Source organism: Corvus moneduloides, chromosome 6, assembly GCF_009650955.1.
Source record: "Corvus moneduloides isolate bCorMon1 chromosome 6, bCorMon1.pri, whole genome shotgun sequence".
Classification (NCBI taxonomy): Eukaryota; Metazoa; Chordata; class Aves; order Passeriformes; family Corvidae; genus Corvus; species Corvus moneduloides.
The window spans coordinates 57,970,968-57,993,197 of NC_045481.1; the positions used below are offsets into that span (position 1 = coordinate 57,970,968).

General features: G+C 38.5%; 1 protein-coding gene across 2 annotated transcripts in view; it reads right to left on the reverse strand.

Annotated features, from left to right (window-relative positions):
• METTL15 (methyltransferase like 15) overlaps positions 1-22,230 on the reverse strand; it is a 99,050-nt gene that overhangs the window by 14,474 nt on the left and 62,346 nt on the right. The gene's annotated exons all lie outside the window — the stretch shown is intronic.

The following is a 22,230-nucleotide window of genomic DNA, read 5'->3' on the forward strand; positions in this document are numbered from 1 at the left end:
CCACTGATCAACAAAGACCTGAAAACAGGAAGAAGCATAAGTAAAAAGCAATTTCCATAGAACCAAGTTAAGATTTTCAAATTTAACTGCTACAATAATAACTGTACTCTATGTGAGGATCTCTGAAATGTCGTTTTAAGTATTTTTAAATTGGTAAACTTTTATTTACCATGTATTCCCACTTAAGAGCACAGAACATTTAAAAGGTATGCATACGTTTGAAGTCAACTACTTCTCTCCTTATAACCTGAAGACATCACACCAAAAAAAACCCCAACAAACCCCCCTTTTTGCATTGACCTGTAGAACACTGAACATCTTACATTGTCAGAACTGCTATCCCAAGAGTGTCTTTCTCTGCCTCCTCTTGTCAACCACCTTTCTCTCTTATACAAACCCTCATGAAACTAATTATTTCATGCTTCAGTTGTTCTCCTCTAGCTTCCAGGAAAACTTCCTCTTCTCCTTACTCTGCTGTTGGAAAAAGGAAAAAAGTCCGTGGACTCTGGCGGGGGGAGAAATTGCAGTCCAAAACCCATGTGGTTGATAAGAGCAAACTCCGTTTATTAGCAATCCAAAGGCACTTATATAGTGTACCAGCTTGTTAACTCCTAAGTGGCTTAAAGCTTATCAAAGCGAATTTCTACTTCTACATAATTGGACTTACATTGGCAAGCTTCTACAGTTATGGTATGATTAAAAGAATTCAGAGTTCACCCTCCCTTCTCCAGGTCTTATCTACACAGCTGTAAATCTTCAAAACTCCCTCTGTTTCTCAGGCTTTTTTCTCACACAGGATTTTTCTCATGCAGAGTTTTTCTCACACAGGCCTTTTGCTTGCAGGCCTATTGCTTGTATAGTTCTTTTATTGATCCCATAATTCTATCAATGATCCATGTCCCTGATCCTCTAACTATCTCCCAACACTCTGCCACATTCGGTAAAATGATGCAGTCCTTTACTCCTCCTCTGTCATTGACACCACGCCCCCCCAAATTGTTTCTAACAACCTCTCAAGCATACCTGCAAGAAATTTCAGGATGGCTCAAAAGAGATTGCTCACTATTTAAATGTTCATTTTTATTTCTATATTAAGTAGGCACTCTACTATTCTGTCCACTAACACAATTTCAGCAAAAACTACTGGAGAAGACACTGTTTCAACTACAGGAAAAGATACAATTTTTAAAGCAAAAGCACAAATATCAAAGATGGTTTCCACTGAGTACATCCAAAATCTTGCGATATTAGACGTCTATCTTCCATAGCAGGTATACTCAATCCCATTAAAACAAATATGAAAATTTAAGTTCCTAATGAACAATGTTTCCTGCTAAATTACAGATTAAGGAAGGAATTCCTTTCCTTTTATGGGAACACAGAAGACTAACAGAGTAAGACTAGTGATCAAGGCAAATTTCAATATTACATGTCCCACCAAAATTTGAAAAAATGTATTTTTAAGTTTCCTAAGCAACACAAAGTTTTGCTGCATAATAAGAGCAAATTTTATGCAATTGCATCCAGCCATTAAAGCCTTTGCTATAAAATACATAACATTGTTATGCGTGACATCTTTATTACATATGTAGAATATGTAATACGCTGTCATCATTCAGATGTGCAAAGAAAACCAAGCTGTCAGAATGATTTGCTTGTCACTCAGTTCAGAGGGTAAGATACCACCCTCAGAAAAGTCATAAACGTTTCTCTGACCTTACATTGCCCCATCTGGGGATTTCATTTGGAGGTATACCTTAGTTTAGCCTTCACAGCAACAGATAGGACTGCCTAGTCTTATGAGGATCATTGGACATAAGCAGGAACAGCTGAATACACGTATCATTACCTCAGGACTACCAAACATCCATTGTGACCCTTAGCTTTATTACCACCAATTTTAAGTGCCCTATCACAACCAGCATGTATGTATCACATACCAGCTGAATCTGCCTGTTATTTCACCTCTCCCAATAAACACTATCACTTTAACAATTACTGCAAGAAGTTTTGTTGGACCTTTGTTGGACATTTCTGATGACAGCTTGCACAACCACTTTTTAAGGGTGAATGTCCAACTCATCATTCAAGTTCTAAGAACATTTTTCACTGTAAGAAAACACAGCAAAGCAAGTTTTCTTAGAGTTGATAAATCTTAATAATTATACCCCTATTGTTTTTCTACTGGCATCCTAAGATATCTTGATAAAAATTGCCTCTCCAGTCCACAACAACTCACATATAAATTCACACTTTCATTAAAGACACAATGGTATTTTATTGAACTCCTAAAAATGTTGCTACTGGCCATAGAAGGAAGAAAAGTTCTGTTTAAATCAGTTGTCAAAAACCAGTAGAATACAGAAAGAAATTCTGGATATACACCAGCAAGTTGAAAAGTACAAACTGACATCAGGAACACAGCAGCTATATATGAACACATTTCAGTCCATGAATATAAGAATACTAAAATCTGTAGCAACAATCATTTTGGCAGATTTTTTTTCAACATGCAGTAAAGGGGCAGATCACTTTTTCCCAGTTTTAACACCCAGTCTCAGAGGAATCTGAAACTGTAATGAGTGTTGCAGACTAGAGACAAGGCACAAAAACAGATTTATCATTCAAACAGCTTTACTGATCAATTACTGATTAATTGTGATCAGGTATGTACAATGACCAAAATTCCATATATAAAACACTACAGTTTAAAAAGACAAGCATTTGCCTCTCCTTTGCCCCACTTGTTAAATGAACAGAAAAAAAGAGTGTATTTCTCTAGTAATTGCTTTCCCCCACTGCAACATTTCGGTTTCTGAATGTTTCTATCTTACTTAAATGAGTAATTAACTCTTCTTTCTGTGACAAACCATTTCCTTGTTTGAAACAGTAGTTAAACCTTAGAACACTGAGGATAAATACATCTAGCATCAACTATTTATTACAAATGAAACAAGTAACTTTTTCTTCCTTCCTGTCATTCTTTTCTAAGCTATGTCATAGAAGAAGATGTCTACATTTTTAATTGACTCACACCTCAAGCATTAAACTCTCAATCACTTGGACAGCATCACATCTCCCAGCTATATGCTTGTAACTGTTGGAAGGAAAAATAAGAAAATCAGAACATAAGAGGAATGCAATAAGGACAGAAGTGAAACAGGGGTATCACTCAGCTAGAAGTTACAGAAGCCTTTGCTCTTCCGTACCTTTGCTCATACCAGGTCTTGCCCTTTTTCAGACAAGGGAACACAAACTCTGCATAGAATTAAAAACGTAATCATATAATGGGTTTAAAAGACAGGCTAATACTGAGTATTTTGTCTATATTTCTTTCCCAGTAGTTTTTAGCACGCTCTTCTAACCATCAGTGAACACCGCTCATTAAGTTTTCAAGAACAAGCCCAGTATTTCACTACTCACTGGTCAGCTCATAGCCTACATAAGTAAACCTAATGTGTTTTGGCACACCACTTAACTACATGTCTTTACACCTGCTGCCTTGTAAGGTTCTGCAGTTCTCCAGAGTAAGTCTTCATTTTTGCTGTATTAGGAAACAGCCTAACCAAAACCCAACAGCAATCATGCCACCAATTTACTGAGTTTTTTTGATAATTTATGAATAAATAAGTTGCATGCTCTACCCACGTATCCTTGTCGTACTGCACTGGTGAGCTCATAGCTTTGAAATGAGATCAGAGTGACCCCTATAACCAGGCAGAAAATCTACACCAGAAGATTGCTTTGCTTCTGCTACTCACTCTCTACACAACTTTACCTCGTTATATTATACTTGTTACTTCTGTTTTTACAAACTCTGAAAATTTGCTCCAAATTATGAAACACTTAAAATCAAAATTAAATCTATCTTTGTTTCTCATAACATTGCAATCCAATCTTGGGAAGAGAGTAGTGTGCTTAATCACACTAAAGATTATAACATATGCATACTTAAAAGGGAGTATTTTACTAGTTCATCAAATCAAAACCTCAAGAAAGTCATTATTTTCAAATACTGCATATGCAAAGTTAGGTATATCCCCTAAGATCACCTTAGTTACACTAGTGAGCATTAAATTTTGAAAACCCACTGAAGTTATACAAAATAATACAATATTAAAAATTCTAAGAATGCTTGTGATTTAAAATGCTGTCTTAAAACACAAGCTGGCAGCAATTCACTTTCCCAGTGATCTTGACGTTTTTTCTAGTTTAAAAATTTCAATTTCATAAAGCAATCATAAAAATAAAACTAGTTTGTTCAGGAAACATGAACATCCTGCCGCTCTTTAGACACCACCAGTTAGCATCCATGTAGAATCATACAGACAATTCTATATTAAATTCTAATTCTGTTACGTCATTTATTAAGTAGCTTGTAATAAAAGCTGAGAAATTTAAATGCATTTCACCAATGAGGCTCTTTCCTGACATTCAGTGTTTCCTGTACATTTTTACATCATACAAGTCATGAAATGCTGCATTCAAATGAACTTCCCTCCTACAAAATGAACATCAAGAAATTGTGAAAATTATCTTTAAAGTAAAGATCAGAAATAATAATTATTGTTTTTACTGAAATACCCTAGTCTCAACAATGTATTTTGTTATGCACAGAGACTACATGCCGTCTAATTACTTGTCACTGCAGATTACAACATAAAGTCAGAAGTTGTAAGTATTTGGAGAAGTAAGAGGACTTTTAATTGAATAATGTTTGCTCCTGAAACTACACATGCAATTTTAAATTACCGCTCTGCTTCTCTCTACTGGGAAAATATATTCAATTGAGATACATTAAAAAAAAAAAAAAAAAAAGAACAAAAAGGCACCCCATTTGTGAAACAAGACAACATCCTGAGGTAAAAAAAAAAAGCTGTGAGTCAGCTCTACCAAATATGAAAGTTAACTAAACAGTACATAATCAAAAAGATACCATATAGAAGAAGTAATGTGGAAGTATACAAATATGGCAGACTATGAGAACAGAAGCTGTTGCATAATTCCATCTAAAGTACCATGAGACGATCCTTAAAAACCTATAATCAAAAAAAATATTTGCAGGAAGTTTCTAACCTAGAAGGGGCAATGTCAGTCTAGCTAAATTTGTTGCATGTACCCCAGTAAAGGATGACAAAGTTCCTAAAATATTACCAGAGAAAAATGTGATGAGTTCAAAGCACCAAGTGTGAAAATATGTATTGAAGGGCCTGAAAAAAACCCTTGTACGAGCTGAAGCTCATAATCTGGAGATAATCATGAACAAAAGGACTAGGAAGATTTAGTTGACCATTTGATCAGTAAACAGTAGCGGGAACACAGCTATGAAAAGGGAAACAAAAACCTACAATATACAAGTCAGAAGTTTTAATCGGAATAGAAAAGTATTAATGGTAAGACTTCATCCAGAGTGCGGTATGTCATTAGGGGAGCCTTATCTAAAAGAGAACAACTCAAAGTGGAACTGGCACAGAGGAGCTAAAACAGGATGAGTAGAAATGACAGATTATGAGATGAGAGGATAAAAAAAACCCCAGACTTGTTTTGCATACAAAAAAGAAGGGCGAGAATAGATGTCAGTATCCTACAGTGAGTATTTTAAAAGCCAAGGAGAGAAAAGAGCTAATAGATATTAATAAACTATTAGTTAATTTTCTTCAATTAAAATTAAATTAGGTAACTGCTTTAACAGGAAATTTTTAAAAAGTTTCATATAATGAAAAATTAGACTCTGGAATAGCTGGAGCACTGCATATAGAACTCCTAATTACTTTTAAGATAGAGCACAGTGAAGGAGATTAAATTATGCAGTGGCTTATAATACCATGCAATTGGATTCAGTGATGTAGAAGTCTCTTACAGCATGTTTATATTTGAACAGCTATTGTAATTCTCCATTGAAAAGTTCACCCTGAAACTGTTTATGTAAACTTTTCAAGACATATACACATTACACATTTTACGTGTGTATAAACATACTCCAACCTAAGAATAACTATACCCCTTAGGTATAAACGATTCCTTTTATTTTTAGAAACGCCTAAACTGAATGCATAAATACAATATTGGCACGGAAAAGGCTTCTTTCTATTAATTTTTCCCAAAGTGGTTTCTGGGGAATTTTTAAGCAAACATAACATTGATATTGACTGAAAACTGCTATTTTCTGATAGAAAACTCAAAAAAATACACTGCTCTCAGATAAAATTATTTTTAGCTTCTTTTTATTTCTTAATTCAGAATATGAGAAAGGAAATTACAAACCCATTTTCTGCCACAAAAGAATGATTAGGATCCCAAGATCAACAACTTTTGATCGTTATTGAAGGAAAAGTCAGTGTCTGCTTTTCCACAGAGAGCAATAACATAGTCTAAAGGCATTAACTTAATGTGATATAAAAGGAGAGTTCTGCAATACTCTAAAAAGAAACCCCCGAACAAAACCCAATACTCTAGTGGTATTTTTAAGTATAATTCTATCCAACTAGAATAAGGCAGAACAGACATATCTAAGAAGAACATTTTAACCTTCTGCTCCATGGCTTGGGACTTTGTAGGCTGTATTTCTCTGTCTATGAGCAGTTTTCTATCTGTTTTGTGTAGTAGCTAATACCTCAATTAGACAAGTACTTTCTATTATGTTACTAGCTTTATTAAAGGCTAAGTAAAATAATTACAGGTAATTTTCACATCAAGATGAATGCCCTTCCAGTTGCTAGAAAATACACAACTTGATCTTGACAGCAACTACAGTCTACTTCAGCATTTACTTTAACTGAAGTTTTCCAAAACTGGAATTAGGCAAGAATCCACATTAGCATTTGATCCACAAATGCTCAGACTGTTATAGAGAATTTTTTTTTTGAAGTGCCATCTTCTTACCTGGAAATCACAAAACTAGATAATAATTTGCAAAAGAAACCTCCAGAGGTCTTCTGGTCAGTCCAAAGCCCAATGCAGACCTAATCAGACGGGTTCCTCAAGGCCAGGTCCAGTTGAGCCTTGAACACCTCCAAGATACTCCACAAGCTCTCCAGGAAACCTCTTCCAGTACTACAGCCCTTATGGCCATTTTTTTCACTGTAACACCTAATTGGAATTTCCTGCCTTTTAAGTCGTTTCTCAGAAACTCCAAAAGACTCCACATCTATGGCAGCCCTTCAGGCAGGTGAAAAGCTTTAGTGCAATTTGTTCATAAAGTTGACAAAGGGTTTTAAATTATTTAAGTCTTCAAAAATACTACAGATCATTGATCCTGTTTTTAATTTTTTTCCCTGAATTACTAAGACAAACTTGAAATTAAGATATAGCAACTGTCTATTTAATCAAAGTATAAAACAAGAGCAGTTTGACATACCTCTGGAATCATTCTCAGTTGTATTTTGTCACATAGAAAGTGAAACAATTACTCCTGAATCATTTACATATTTACTACAAGCAGGCTCATTTTCCATATCAGGCTACTAATATATGACTTAAAAGCTTTTGATGTTGGATTCCTGGCAGGATATAAAATAATTGCTCATCTTTACCTAATGACATGAAAAATTTAAGAATCAAGCTCTCAACACAATCCGGTTTACATCTCAATATTTTTGCACATTCTCAAAATAGCTGATTTTTCAGTTCTATTATGGTTTTCTTTGAAAGTGCCAGTAAATTGAATTTCATTGCTCTCCACTTGCTACAGTACTTTTCAGTAAAAAAAATTCATTGCTGAGTAGAACAACTCTCATTGGAAAAAGGTCTCATTTTTGTTACTTTACAAATATATTTGTGTTCCCATTCACAAGCTGAACTACTGAAATCATTATAAATACCAATACCAGCACTTCAAGTGAAAAAAATCACCTTTTATTTTGAATAAATGTCTCTTTGCCAATGCAAAACCATGGGTAATTCATTAAATTCTTCAAAATACTGTAGATGGCTCCACTGGTGTTCCTACAACATGCTCTGGTAACATTTCAAATCACCCATGGGAAATACTAAAGAAATACCTTACTATTTCATTTTGGCAGGATAATGCCTTACCTAGAGTATACTCTTCCCTAAGGTGGCATATTATAGGAGTAAGTATAACTCCATTTGAAAAACTTATTTGAAAGAAATTTAAAAGACACCATGTCTCCAATAACAAAATATCAAATAAAATCAAACAGAATTCAATATTACCATCCACTAGAAGTTGTTAATGTCAGGACAAGCAAACCTTTGGTTTTGTTCTGCAAAGCACTGCCACGAACTTGGTGCAGTAAATTTCATCCCCACACACCACCTGCAATACCAATGACTTTTGTGTTATATTCACAGTATGGTTATTAGATTTGTTACAAAGTGTATAGCTCAATTTGATTTATAAAAGTAATCCTCAAGTGATCACAGAGCTATTGTTCTGTCTTAAAAAAGAATCCAGAAACTATTGCCCAGGAACCTTCCTCTGTGAGTCTGATTGCTTAACATTCACGCATTTGTGCTGACTTCTCCACGTAAAGCAGTTCTGATGTCATAGTCCTTTTGTCCATAAAATGAGTGAATTATCTGATACACAGATTAACACCTTCTGGAAGACACTGTCTGCCAAAAAGATTATCAGAGAGTTCTAGTATTACTAGATGGGAGGATAAAAGGCACGTTCACTTCATTATAGCTGTTTTGCATCACGCATCTTACAAAGAAGGAGCTGACCCAAACAATGCAGGCAAAGGCTTAAATCATGTCAAGACCACATTGGGGTCTTCTCAAAATATGCAGATCACTCTGACGAACATTAAGGTCTGTTTGAAATGAAGAAAAGAGTAGAATCACATTCTGCACAATAAGGGTCTGGCATAGCTTCTTTATAGATGCATCCACTAGGAAAAAATGCAAACACTTTCACAGTATAATTAACAAAAGTCTGATAATCAAAATTAAGAGTCAAGTATTATTCCATGCGACACAGAACTAATCAGGCATCACCTGAAGTACTGGGCCAAATTTTACATCAAGTGCTTTGAATCAAATAGTCAATAAGCTGAAAGAGATCCAGAGGCCAACAAAAAAGTGGGCAGAAAACATGACTCATATGGAAACACTGCAAGCTGTGCTTTGTTTTGTTTTTCTTTCTGAATAAGAAGGCTGGAGGGAATCTGATGGTTATCTCTATAAGAAGTTATTAAAAAGACATCAGTATTCAGCCATTCTGCATGCCAAGCCAGAGCAAGTCAAGGAATACTTGACTGAAACGGCAGAAAAAGAGCTCTGAGCTAGACATTTGGAAAATTTCTTCATGTATAAACCACAAGAAATCACCGAAACATATTATTTATGCAATTCCTGTTATTATGGAATGCTTCTAGGAAGAGGAAAAGCAAACAGTGTTTAGGAATTCCAAAAGTATATTAGATTTTGATTTAACTTTACAATGTATTAACAGTGCTTAAACTCCTTGTTTCTAACACCCATGATTTATTTTATTTGCATTTTCTTTTGGAAATCGTTCAGGGTTCAAGTTGTTTCACTGCTAAGTTTAATCAGGAAATCTGCAGTTAAATTTCAAGTTGGTAACATCTGATTTCATGACTTCAGAAAAGTGACTGATCAAATTTTTGCCTATATCATTCCATTCTTTCTTCTGTCTTATCTCCTTATACTACTGTAACTGCATCAGGGGGTCCTTTATTTTACCAATATTTTATTTCTTTTTACTAGAAATACGGGCAGAATAGTCCCCTTCATGCTCTTCTCTCTGTAGTCAACAGTATCCCAAATACAACTTCTGAAAGGTAGAGATCATAATGCTGGCTGTTTTCAGTCTATTGCAAAGTGGTATTGTGCATTAACTATGCAGATTTTAGATATACAAAAACCTTTCTGACTGAGTCTGCAAAAGTCCTCTTTGACATTTCATCTTTCAGTATCATGAATGCCAGTATCCCTCTAATAAACTGCAGTTTATATAAACAAATACATATTACATGAAGGATGTAGATAGTTGGTATCGTTGCCCATGGAGGAGGGGTTGGAACTAGACAGTCTTTAAGGCTCCCTTCCAACCAAAACTATTTTATGAGTTATTATTTGGGTTTTTTTAAAAAACAGGTATAACGTACAGAACCCATATTTCTTTTTGAAATTGAAAATTTTATCTCAAAGCTGAGCATAGATGAACATAAATGTTACAAAAAAAAAAAGTGGGTAATTTCCAGTCAAGTCTGAAGGGACCAGTGTATACTTAGAAGCATTTTCACTGATTGATTTCATGCTGAAGTGGAGAGAGAAGTGCAAAGCCACAGTACTTTCCATGGCAACTGTAAGACATGCCATATATACTTTTGTAGAGTAGAAGATGAAGCTAGACTGAAATGCACAATCATGCCCAGTTTTGGGTTTTTTCCCCTGTATACAGAAGACCAAAATCTGTCTTTCACTCAATATATCCACCTTGAACTAGACATCCTGAAGATGTACCCTAAAGCTCATAAAAAGCTCTTTTTTGGCTATCCCTGACTTACCCATAAATTTTAACTGCTGCTGTTGAATGGTCAATTGATATTTAATTTCTGTTCTTCGTATTTTGCCTGTCACATTCCATATTTGTATCTCTTCCATTCATTTTATCTCTGATTCATACTACTCCCTTCAATCATGAATTATTCAAACTGCTTGTCTTTTTGGAATTTTTCTGATGCTCCATTTTTTTCATCAGAACTTACACATAGCTCCTGTCCTCTAGACTTGCTTTTTACCCTTCAATTGCTGTATTTTCCCAATTGTCCACATGTTCATTCATTTCCTGCTCTCTTCCATATTCTTCCCCACTGCTTTTCTACAAGTATCAAGGCAATCCCATAGGTATTCTTGCGACATAGTATTTTCCATGGTCTGTCAACAATGAATAGGTCTTTACCACAGAAAACATCACATAGAAAACTTTTCCTACTTCCTAGGGGTAAGAAATTTTGTCATTACTTAGGATGCTTATTTCTTGCCATTATTTCTCATTTACCAATGTATAATGCAAATAGTTATGAGCCAGGCTTCTTCTCCACTATATTGATAGACAGTGATCAAATTGAATACTTTCATGTTCATTACAAATAAATCCCACCTAAATTATACGAAATCACTGAAATTTTACAATTCTGCACAAATGAAAATCAACCTCTTTAGCTCATTGCACTAAAACCAAGTTTTACCAACCAACAATTGAAGTTAGAGGGCTCAAACACTGACTTGTAGGTATGATTCCGTTCTTCCCAAAAAGCTTTCCACTACAATACCTCACAAACTGGACTTTAAATAATCACTTAAGCTAGTTGCCGATGAGATGGCAAATGTTAAGAAAATAAAATCCATCTGAAATTAATTTGTGTATTATCGTTGTCATATACTGCTCTTCTGTTACATACTTTGTTCATTCCTGTGACAGTGAGAATAAGTGGTGTCTCAATTACAGATACTCTCTTATAAAGGTTAATACAGTGTATTGAAGGAGATTAATATTCTCAGCAGATTAATCTAAAAAGCTAGCATTTGTGATAAAATTGCCTATTTGTGGGAAGAGGGGAAGGGGGAAGGAATGAAGGAATGCTGAAAAAAACCCAGGAATTAAAACTACAGTGAAACTGTGCAACTGTTTCCTGTATTGTAAGGAATACAGGAAATATGAGAGAGATATGAGAATATGAGAATAATATGAGAAAGGAAATTACTGGTTTAGGCCTTTCACAAACACATGTTGTACTTACAGGTAGTTCCTGCACTGAAAATGTCTTCATTCAAGAACCTTAGCTCATGATTAAAAAAACCTTGCATATTAGGGTACCTATCTAGATTTTGCAGGTTGTGGCAGCCTAAATACGAATTCATTTTGAACAGTTACTCTAATTTCCTTTTTCTACAAAACATTCTGCAACAGATCTTTTCTTCAATTTTTGCATGTGTAGTAACAGGAGAAAGTCTACAATCACTCTTCAGATATCCAAAAATTACTGTTCCAAATATTGCCTAAATATCTGTAAGCGCTCAGGAAAATGCAGGTAAAATATTTAATTGTAATTTTAAAGCTGGATTAACATTAAAGCGTAATTCTTAAATCTGAGATTTAAAGTAGTTTTTCACCTTTCAGAAGTAGTCAGTCTTGTGTTCACATTCCCAGTTAGGCGCCATAAGCAACTAACTAAAAGATACCTTCAAAAGGTGCATATGCCAAGAAGCAACGACTGTTCATGATCTCCCTCATGAAGCTCAAAAGCATAAACAAGTGGTCTCTCCACCATAAAATTTCTTTAAAGAAAATATTGAAAGGATCATACAGAAAGACAACGGAGTTTTTTGATGTTACAAACTTCATCATGCCATGATAACTAAATTACACATAAATGAAGATAGCTGATACTTTAAGATCAAGCAGCTTCTATTTATTTGGAAAATTAGGAGGTAGCTGCCAAATTTAGATTGCAGCCACAACTTTTTACGCATCATATTAAAGTTGCCCTATTACAATAAAGATCAGAGCCTTAAAGAGAAGCATCTTTTGCAGGAAACAACCTATGACAAAAGCTGGCGATATTTTCACTACTGATAGAAAGAACACAAAATCATTAATAAAGTGCAGGAACGGAATAATAACCTTATATAAAAGAGCATTCCCTTCAAAACAGATCTACAGTACACTAGTAAAGTAACATGTACAAACAAGCGTTTTGTAACTTTTGTCGACATGCAACTCTAAATTCATGTGTGAACACACAGTGCATATTACCAGGCCCTCAGGAGAAGATCACCAAAAATTACACAGAAGGAAAACATATCTGTTGTAGGTTCTGTTTGTAGACACTGGCATTTCTTATTGCCAGAACACACACAGCAAACCAACAACCAGGAATCACATCCTATGGCACCCTCTCATGCAGCTGCTCCATCCCACTCTGTATGTAGTGCCTACAAATACACACTCTCAAGTTTGGTGTTGCTTAAGCTTAGCTTTTCAAGGAAAAAGGCAGCAACAGAAACCTCTACTGAAATTGTTCTCCATTTGTTTTTGACAAGCCCACCACCTCCACCTGGTTTTCCTCCACACCTCCTGTATCTCCCCAGTTCTCTCTACCTTTAAGTCATTGTCCCCTCCAACATCCTACTGAAGCTCCCAGACTGACCTGACAGGATGACTCAGCTGTAATTACATTAAACTCTAATAAAGGCTCATGCATTTGACAAGGCAGCTCAGCTTAACCCCTGCCTCCCAAATACATGTGTACAGCAAGCAGGCAAACTGAGGTGTGGCTCAGTAGAATGTTTTTGGGAACTCTGAGTGCAATAATTTATATTTTTATTCCGTTGTTTCTGGAAAGCTACATTTAGTAAGTTAAAAAAAAGATCTCTTCCCTTATTTCTATCTTGAGAAAGAATCCTAATTGGCTAGACCCAGTCATAAAAATTTAACCATGTTTCTAAAACACGAGTGCCAAAGGGTAATGCATTGCTAATGGTTGCCAGTGGAATAAATAGCAGTTCTGACGTCAAAACTTTGTTACACTCCAATAACTGGCTCACTTGGGGTTTCAGGTACAGCAAGTTACATGTCAGTTTTAAATAAAGTTATAAAAATAGAATACACAGTGAACCATATTGCCACTATGCAGCCTGAAACTACATGATTTATGTCTAATAAAATGTTAACAAAGGTGACAGAGGGTATAAAAGTAGTATTTTCTACCTTATAATATCCTTTCACTTAGATTTGAGAGGACAAAACAAGGCAGATATAATTTTTCTTTTGTTTTTCAAAACATATGGCCAAAACCAAAGTAAGTAATTCTGAGTGTGACATTTTAAAAATATTTATAGTACTTTTAGCCAAAAGATAGTATAGTAAAATTCAAGTTGTAAAAATCTGCATTACAATGGATCTCTAAGTCCCACTTGAATAAACACATTAAGTAGCAAGAAGCTTTCCCTTGTCTTTCAATTCCGTCTGTAGTGCAGCTATTAAACAAAATACTCTTTCATTCTGCAAAAGATGTAAACTTTGGGCTGTGCTTGTATAACTAATAGTTTAATGGTTCAGTGATTCAGCCACCCAGATGAGGGACAAAACTATGGTGCATGTACGGAGCTGAGTATTTGAATTTAGTTTAGGAACTTACTTGAATACATAATGCTTAACACTTGAATTTAGGAACATGGCAGAGCTGGCAGTGCTGGGTTAACAGTCAGACTTAGAGGTCTCTTCCAACTTAATCTTTTGTCTACAAAAATAAAGGTTTAGATGTGCAAACTATGGCTGTATTCACAGGGAAGGGAAAGGACAATACTCTCAAGGTAACACAGAAGGCTAGAAAGAAGTGTGAAGAAACCACATTAACTTCAGTGTAGTTTAGGAACAGGGATAGTTGTCATTTTGACCTGTAGGCTCTCCAACGTTTAGTGCAAGAATATTAAGACATTTATACCATTACATGCAGCTTCCAAAGCAAAGGAAATTCAAAGCGCTTCCAGCATTGCAGATCAAAGATCACATACACGAAATCCCATTCTTATAAAAGGCTGCTGATGGACTTACAAGTTACCTACACTGCCTAAACTTTCAGCAGGAAAGATTTAAGAATTATAAGAGTCTGTAGAAGCAGGGGAGTAAACTGTGGCACCAACTGCAGTAATCTATATTTGTAATCAAATTATGTAAGTATTACTGTAGGAAATCTATGATGAAAATTTTGGAGTGAGAAAGGAAATTTTGGCCCAAGTTTTGTTCAAAAAACCAAGATTTGCCTGTGTATAAGTGAATGCAGTCAAGTAACCGGGAGCGGAGTGTGGCAAAAAGAAAAAAAAAAAACCCTTGTTTCACATTCAACAAAGTTTTGTCTCTTTCAAGGAACTAGCTATCATTACTTAAAAGTTTACTAAAGATTTACTCTTATTTGAAAGGATAGCAAAGTTTAAGAGGGAGAACACAAGAAGAAACTACACTCTTGTGTAGAAACCTTCAATAGGTCATAGAAACGGATGAGCTCTTCTAGTCCTGAAAATACTTGATGATAAGTGCCTTCCTGCTGTAATGGCAATCTCCAGAGTGACTTAGGAATAAGAGAAAAAGACAAAAAGAAAAGAAAAAATTACATAATACTGACATCCATTTGAGTGAATGTTGTTGAGCAAAAGCAATGCAGTAACGTTTGATAAATTAAATAATCATTGCATTACATATAAAAAGGAAGGTTTAGGTTCTACATAAAATTACAACAAAAAAAAAAAACTTTATTTGAATTGGTTCTTTGTATTCCTTGTAAGGAAACAATTTTTTATGGTATTAAGTGCAACCAATAACACTTATTTTGACTTCTATAATTTATTTTCTTTGTTCATCAGCATCAGCGGCACCGCAGGCTCCTGCTGCTTATTGTCCTGGTCAATTTTAAGCCCTTAGGTGACTTGTTAGCAAGTGATTTGGAAATAAAAAGTGACAGAAGGCCATGTAAATCCTTATTAATTATTAACTCAGTCAACCTCCAAACCACCTGCAGTACTTCCTAAAGTTGATTATGGGGCAGAAAGACATCAGAAAGCCAAAACAATGAGAACATTCTGATTCTAGTTAAAGGGTGCACATTCTTTTTCATACAAACTTTTATTGTAATTGTCAATCAAGATTAAAATAGTCAAAGACTAAAATGTTTTAGATATGTGTTCAATCTATAACAAGTTGTGACTGGGTTGAGCATTGCAGATGAACCTTGTTGACTTAGGGTATGACCTAAACCAGTAAATTATACTTCCCTTTTCTCTTTAAATCATTTAATTCTAGAATAAAGTCAAACCTCTTAGCTTAGGTAAGAGCACATGCCAAGACCACATGCTACTTTAGAGAGGGGCTAATACAGCAATGCTTACTAAGAGGCACTGAACCTTGAACCACAACTCTTTTTTTCTAGATCTTATCACAGGTAGTAAAGAAACAAAGTTCTAAGATGCCATTCACTCCCTGCTTTACACAGGAACCTTCAAAAAAATTCCCCGAATAATTCAAAGAAGAAAATCTTATAATTTGTTGTTTGAAAAAATGACTTTCAACTTATCATAAAGTTGCTTATTATTTACAGCACAAGTTTTGCTTTTCATTGGTTTGTTGGGTTTTTTTCTTCAAAGGGCATATTCAAACAGCTTCAGGTCAGTCATAATTATTTGCGGATTTGCCAGTATTTATGTTCACAACACAACCAATATTTTTTAAAGAAATAGAAGCTAAGTCCAGCTTCATTTCTAACAAGTATAATGCTCTCTAATGAGTTTAAACAAATTTGTCAGTGACACAACTGACTTAAATTAACTCTAAGAGATCATTTTAGTAATTGATGTGTTATGCAAGTTACGTTTCTCCTCTGCAGTATCTTTCAAAAACAAATAAATAAATTACAATTTCCATTTCTCAAAAGCAATTGAAACTTTTCAGTACTAAGAGTATTAGAAACTATATTCATTTTACAACTTAAGAATGGAATTGAATACTTCATTAAATTAATCAGAAATGGTCTTTCACATACATTTATTAACTTAGAATCTGCATTCCACAGTGATGCTGGTGAAGGCTCTGGTGCACAGACCTTATTACTCCTTACAACTACCTGAAAGGAGGTTGCAGCAAAGTGGGGATTGGCTGCTTCTTCTAAGCAGCAAGCGATAGGATGAAAGGAAATTATCTCAAGTTACATCAAGGGAGGTTTTTATTGGATATTAAGAAAATTTTCTTCACCAAAAGTGTTGTCAAGCACTAGAACAGGCTGCTCAGGGAGGTGGTTGAGTCACCATGTGTCTTGGGGTGACCTTATGATGTGTATCCCATATCGCTGCCTATGCCCAGAAATTAATTATTGGCCTTTCTATGCCTCTGAACTGAGCCTGAGAGGGGGAAGAAAAAACTGAGCAAAACTTTCTCAAAGCAGTTTGAAACTTGTTCAAGGTCACATAAAGATAGCAGGTTTTTTTTTCCAGCTGGGGCAGGGGGGAGCGAGGAAGCACCCGGCTGGCAGTTTTTTTTCCAGTCAGCTTTTGGCCAGTTTTGTTCCAGTTCCTTGTTCTCTGGAGAGAGGCTGAGAGCTGAACTTTTCCTTCTCTGGAATTTCGGATTTTCTCCCTTTTCTACTGGACTGCCTGATTGCTGTAACATCAGAGCACATCGGGAGGACTTTCCACCGGGCACAGAGGGCCTGGCCCTGGGCCAAGCCCCAGCTCCAAGGAGACCAAAGGGAGGACTCGAACACTTTCCCAGGTTTTTCCTCTACAGCGAAAGATTTTACCATTTAACATTATTTTTGTTAAATAAATAGTTTTATCTTCTTCACTTTCCTTCGAGGAAAATTTATTTTTTTTCCCGAACCTGGTGGGGGGAGGGGTGGTTGTGCCTTCTCTCAGAGTATATATACATTTCTAAATTTGGCCAAACCGGAACAAATTTAGTGGCGCCCAACGTGGGGCTCGAAGGAAAGTGAAAAACTTGTGCTAATTACATTTTGGGTTGAATTTACTTATTCTGTGTTGGAGTAAAGTAGTCACCATGCTGGTTGAGTTCATAATGTCTCTCTGGCTCGATGTACTCATGTCTTTCTGGTCCTTAGGCTTCATTGAGGTACTGGTGCTTTTTTGGTCCCTAGGGTTGTTTGCCTATCCACAACTTGCTCCAATCTTGTCCTTGATATGTAAATTTTACAGAGAAGGGAGACGAATCAGGATTTCTATTTTGCTGTGCTCAGTGATAATGATTTATAAGAAGTTAATAGAGGTACAGGCAGCTGTTCGACGTGTGTATGATAAGTGGTTTCTCCGTCCTAACCCCAGTCCTAGCTTCAGTAGCCTGTTTTGGGAATTTATTAGTAATTGCACCCAGATTGTTAGAGGAGGAGGAGATGGGGTTTCCCTTGCCTTTAAATTTGATAGGTTATCTTTTGAGAATGTTCAGTATCCCCTGGATGTTAAAGAGACCACCCTCCTGGTATTTAATCTGGTAATCTTCCTCTATATGATTCACAGCTTCTCTAGAATAAGAGCTCAGATTTCCAGGGTGACTGCTGAGACACCTGACCCAGAGGTGGAAAATCCTGAGTGGTGTGGGGAATGGGAGGACATCGGCCAAACCCTAAAGAAATTCTCTGACCCGATAGTTTGGGATTTCCCATCTGAACAAATTCAGAAACCAGCTGAGGTGGGAAAATATCTGAAAGAGAGATACAATGACAATTCTAATGAGAACAAGCTCCTTGCAATATGTTGGGCTTTGGCATATGCCTATCGCACACTGCAGCAGCAAGTAAAGGTAGAGAGGCAGAAGATCAATCAGCAAAGCCTGCAGACACCCCAGTCACTCAGGCTGCAGATAAACCAGAGAGCCAGCCCAAAACAGATGGAGAGTCTAAGCCACTGACAGTGGCTCCTGTCACGAGGAAAAAGCACACAACCAAAACTGATCGCCCAGTGAAAGATGATGATGATGCAGGGGAAGGAACCTCAAAAGATGCAGGGGAAGGAACCTCAAAACCACCAGCGGACTCAGGCACAGAAACCATTACTGAGTCCATGTCCATAAAGGACCTTCACAGCCTAAGAAAGGATTACACCCGACGGTCCGATGAATCCATAATAAGTTGGATGGTCCGTATTTGGGATGCGGCAGGTGATGATGTGATGCTGGACGGTGCTGAAGCGAGGCATTTGGGATCCCTGTCACAAGATCCAGTGATCGACCAAGAGATGAAAAGGGAGGCTAACTCTACCAGTCTCTGGAGACGAGTTTTGACAGGCGTGATGGAAAGATATATGTGTGGAGATGATCTCTACATGCAGCAAACCCCGTGGAAGACCATAGAACAAGGGATCCAACGCCTGAGAGAACTAGGGGTGGTAGAGGTTGTCTTCACACATGACCCAGGATTGAGGAGTCCAGACCGGGCCAGAGTTATTCCATACATGTGGCGAAAACTCATACAGCTTGGGCCACCAGAATACGCTTCTGCTTTAGCAATAATGAAACCAGACTACGGTGCAAATGAGACTGTGAAAGATATGGCAGTGAAGCTCCGAGCATATGCAGACTCTGTGCATGGCCCAACACATGCAAGAATTGCAGCTGTGGAAACACGTATGCAGAAAATGGAAGATAAGATAGAAAAGAATCTCCAGGAGATTAAAGAGTGCCTTCTCCGCGGACGTTCCCCAGAGAGAAGGTACATCCCACGAAGTGAGCTGTGGAATTTCCTGTGTGACAGTGGGGAAAACATGAGGAAGTGGGGTGGACAACCCACTTCTGCTCTGGCAGCACGAGTGAGTGAATTGAAGGAGCGCAAGTCTCAGAAAGGAGGATCTACCAAAAAGGAAGTAGCTCCAGCTGCCTGTAGCCAAATTGCCGGAAATGATGGAAAAGACGACGGCATGTCCAATTCCCATGAAGGAACCTCTAAGATACAGGCCCAGGGAAAGAAGGATAACCAGGCATAGAGGGGCCCTGCCTCTAGCCAGGTAGAGGTCAGGGAAAACCGTGTTTTTGGACTGTGTGGATTCGTTGGCCTGGTACATCAGAACCACAAAAATATGATGCCTTGGTTGACACTGGTGCGCAGTGTACAATAATTCCATCGCAGCATGTGGGGGTAGAATCTGTTTCTATTTCTGGTGTAACAGGTGGATCACAAAATTTGACCTTGGTGGAAGCTGAGGTGAGCCTGACTGGAAATGAGTGGAAGAGACATCTCATTGTGACTGGCCCAGAGGCCCCGTGCATTTTGGGCATAGACTTTCTCCGGAACGGGTATTTTAGAGACCCAAAGGGACTCAGGTGGGCTTTTGGAATAGCTGCTGTGGAGACAGAGGGCATTAAGCAATTGAACACTTTGCCTGGGCTATCAGAGAACCCGTCTGCAGTCGGCCTTCTGAAGGTGGAAGAACAAAGAGTATCAATTGCTACCTCAACAGTGCATCGCCGACAGTACCGGACAACTCGAGATGCTGTGATTCCCATCCACAAGATGATCCGTGAGCTGGAGACCCAAGGGGTGGTCAGCAAGACCCACTCACCCTTCAACAGCCCCATCTGGCCTGTGCGCAAATCGGAAGGAGAATGGAGATTGACTGTGGACTATCGTGCCCTGAATGAAGTGACTCCACCGCTGAGCGCTGCTGTGCCGGACATGTTGGAGCTCCAGTATGAGCTGGAGTCCAAAGCAGCGAAGTGGTACGCCACTATTGACATTGCCAATGCATTTTTCTCCATTCCTCTGGCAGCAGAGTGCAGGCCTCAGTTTGCCTTCACCTGGAGGGGCGTGCAGTACACCTGGAACCGACTGCCCCAGGGGTGGAAGCACAGTCCCACCATCTGTCATGGACTGATCCAGACTGCACTAGAAAAGAGTGAGGCTCCAGAACATTTGCAGTACATTGATGACATCATTGTGTGGGGGAACACTGCAACAGAAGTGTTTGAGAAAGGAGAGAAAGTTATCCGGATTCTCCTGGAAGCTGGTTTCGCCATTAAGAAGAGCAAAGTCAAGGGACCTGCCCGAGAGATCCAGTTCCTGGGAGTGAAATGGCAAGATGGACGGCATCAGATTCCCACTGAGGTCATCAACAAGATCACAGTAATGTCTCCACCAACCAACAAGAAGGAAACACAAGCTTTCCTAGGCGCTATAGGTTTCTGGAGGATGCACATTCCCGAGTACAGCCAGATTGTGAGTCCTCTTTACCTGGTTACCCGCAAGAAGAACGATTTCCATTGGGGCCCTGAACAGCAACAAGCTTTTGCCCAAATCAAGCAGGAAATCACTCATGCGGTAGCCCTTGGCCCAGTTAGGACAGGACCCGAAGTGAAGAACGTGCTCTATTCTGCAGCTGGAAGCCATGGCCTGTCCTGGAGCCTCTGGCAGAAGGTGCCTGGTGAGACTCGAGGTCGACCACTGGGATTCTGGAGCCGAAGCTACAGAGGGTCTGAGGCCAACTACACCCCAACAGAAAAGGAGATCTTGGCAGCCTATGAAGGAATCCAAGCCGTCTCAGAGGTAATTGGCACTGAGGCACAACTCCTCCTGGCACCCCGACTACCGGTGCTGGGGTGGATGTTCAAAGCAGAGGTTCCCTCTACCCACCATGCCACCAATGCCACATGGAGCAAATGGATTGCTCTCATCACACAGCGCGCCCGAATCGGAAAACTGAATCGCCCTGGGATTTTGGAAATAATTACCAACTGGCCTGAAGGTGAAAACTTTGGTCTTGCTGATGAAGAACAAGTGACACGCGCTGAAGAAGCTCCACCGTACAATCAACTGCCATCAGAAGACACACGCTACGCTCTTTTCACCGATGGTTCTTGTCGCATCGTAGGGATGAAACGAAAGTGGAAAGCAGTCGTATGGAGCCCCACACGACGGGTTGCAGAAGCTACTGAAGGAGAAGGTGGATCAAGCCAACTCGCTGAACTCAAAGCTGTTCAACTAGCCCTGGACATTGCTGAAAGGGAGAAGTGGCCAAAGCTCTACCTCTACACTGATTCATGGATGGTAGCCAATGCTCTGTGGGGATGGTTAGAAAAGTGGGAAAAAGCTAATTGGCAGCGTAGGGGAAAACCAATCTGGGCTGCTGCAGAGTGGAAAAACATCGCTGCCCAAGTAAGAAAGCTGGTTGTGAGAGTCCGCCATGTAGATGCTCACGTCCCCAAGAGTAGGGCTAATGAGGAGCACCAAAACAACAAGCAGGTAGATCAGGCTGCAAAGATAGAAGTGTCACAGGTAGACTTGGACTGGAAACACAAGGGAGAGTTGTTCCTAGCTCGATGGGCCCATGATGCCTCAGGCCATCAGGGCAGAGATGTCACCTATAAGTGGGCACGAGACCGAGGGGTGGATCTAACCATGGACAGTATCTCCCAGGTTATCCATGACTGTGAGACATGCGCTGCGATCAAGCAGGCCAAGCGGGTGAAGCCCCTGTGGTACGGTGGGCGATGGTCCAAATACAAGTATGGGGAGGCCTGGCAGATTGATTACATCACACTGCCTCAAACCCGCCAAGGCAAGCGCTATGTGCTCACAATGGTAGAAGCCACCACTGGATGGCTGGAGACCTACCCTGTGCCTCACGCTACTGCCCAGAACACCATCCTGGGCCTTGAAAAGCAAGTCCTTTGGAGGCATGGCACCCCTGAGAGAATCGAGTCTGACAATGGGACTCATTTTAAGAATAGCCTTATTAATACCTGGGCTA